We start from the raw sequence: 2,277 nt of genomic DNA, 5'->3' as shown, positions 1-2,277 counted from the left end.
TGGCGGAGTGATACCGCATGCACTGTGACTCACTGAGCAAGGAAATGCCGCAGTATCTTTGCGCAGCAGAAGAAGCATCCAAGTTAAATAGATCCGCGTCTGTTACATCTCTGCTCACTTTATATGTCCCTTACATATTTTTTTCAAAGACAGCGGTCACAGACTAATATGTTGTACCCTGCATGTAACTGACAAGTGACTAAAATGTCGCACGTATCCGGTGCATCCTCCCTGCAGCTCTTGCAACTTTTCACGTCCATCAAACTGGCCGGGTCTACTTCTCATTCATAGAGGCCTATTATGCTCTGCAGTGTGCAGGAGACAGCAGCTGCCATGCTACAACAGAGACACAGGTTTTAATAACACTTTTCTCTGGCTTATGCTGTCTGGATATTGACCTGCAGAAGAATTTCAACTTCATGCCATAGTTCAGACAAAAACAACAACAGATTACTTTGGAATTCACAGGTTGCAAATAAAACAAAATAAAATTTGTTATCTGATTCAATGGTATGTGGCTACAGACCCACAGACTGCCTTTGTGGCTAGGTGTAAATGAACATTGTGTCTTTAAAAATAAATAAAATAAAATAAAAATGTTCACTACACACACACACACACACACACACACACACACACACACACAGTTATTGCTGTAGGTGAGGCCTTAACATGCATATACTTCAGTGTGAGATTGTGGGTTATGATTTTTTTTTTTTTTTTTTTTTTAGTGAAGCATTAAAGCCTCACCACATAAACACTGGCCACATGACAAAATGCACAGAACTAATAGGCATTTTGCATATATGATTCACTTAAGGACCTGAAATGAGTGGCTAGGTTAACAAATATGGTGCAGGCAGTTTTCCAGTTAAAGTTGGGCCGCAGTCTGGAAAAAATGCAAACAATTGAATCCGAAAGTACAGATACAGGAGATAATTTTATCATTTAAAAATGATAATAATGATCAAGGAATTCCAATGTATACACTGACTGAAATTGTATACCTCATTAAAGTGATTAGTATTAACTTAAAAATACTGGTTTTGAACAGTGTCCTATACTAACATTAACTGACTGTAGAGTTCAACTTGGAAAAAAATGAGGATCATTTCAGTCAGCCCAGCCAGGGAGCTCAGACTAGGGCTCTTATTTTGAAGAAGGCATTTATTTTATTTAAAGATCCCTCTCTGAACTCTGTCTTTCCAAACCCAAGGCGCTAGGTGGAAGTGCAAAGCTGAAATATAGCGAGGCATACAGGAGATCAGGCCCCTCCTTCTGCGCACCTGTTATACTGAGCACTATACCATACAGCTTATTGCATATATTGAATATTCATCAATATGTCTGCTACCACTGCCGTTTTTGTATCTTATCCAATCCCTGTACCATCTCAAATGCAGTACTATCACTTTACACAGCAGTAATGTGACATACATACCGCCCTAGTCCCTCCATAATAAAGTTTTCTGCCATGACTCATAAATTAGTTTATTGTTGGAGAACTATGACTAATCACGATCAGGTTGCAATAACAATCCGGGATAACCTGTTTAACTTTCAGTCTCATACAGGTGGGTGACAGCAAATTGTGATAACGATTAATTTTTTCCGTTTGATTGTGCAATGGTTAGTTAAACTGAGGTGGCGACTGTGTTACCGGGACAAGCTGCGCCTTTGCTGCAGGCGACCACAGGACAGCACGTATACACAAAGTAAAATATCCGCTGTCAAGTTTTAAAAAAATATAGGCTCATCCTTAATGACGAATTATTGAGGAATAGGAGGTAGAATATCATCCGGGGAAATAGTCTATAGCCTTCATAGATATTTATGAGAGGTTGCGTTGAGGGCAGTAGGGAGGGTGAGAGGGGAGTCCACGCTGCATCAAGCCATTCACTGCGTAGCCGGACGACACCGGATGTTAAGCGTTTTTGTACTCCAAAATAAAAGTCGTATTACTTCAAAACTAGAGGCAGTATAAAACCGTTCAAATACACCAAACACCCTACAAAGTTCTCACTTGTGATGTTTGAACCTCCAGGGCGACTATGGAAAATTATTTTATTCAAGTGTGTAGTTATTCAGACAACATTCATGATATGTAACATGACGATGTATTCATTTTATTAAATATACATGATACAAATGCAACACTCCATTGTATAAGTCAAATGGTGGTTAAGAGGGCTTAATGGTGTAAAAAAAAAAAAAAAATCATATTGATTGTAAAAATTTGTAGAAGGTGTCTTGATCTTGGCCCCACAATAGATGGAG

Source organism: Myripristis murdjan, chromosome 18, assembly GCF_902150065.1.
Source record: "Myripristis murdjan chromosome 18, fMyrMur1.1, whole genome shotgun sequence".
In the NCBI taxonomy this organism is placed as follows: domain Eukaryota; kingdom Metazoa; phylum Chordata; class Actinopteri; order Holocentriformes; family Holocentridae; genus Myripristis; species Myripristis murdjan.
The sequence above is the reverse complement of the archived record's forward strand: the minus strand, read 5'-3'. Positions refer to the sequence as shown.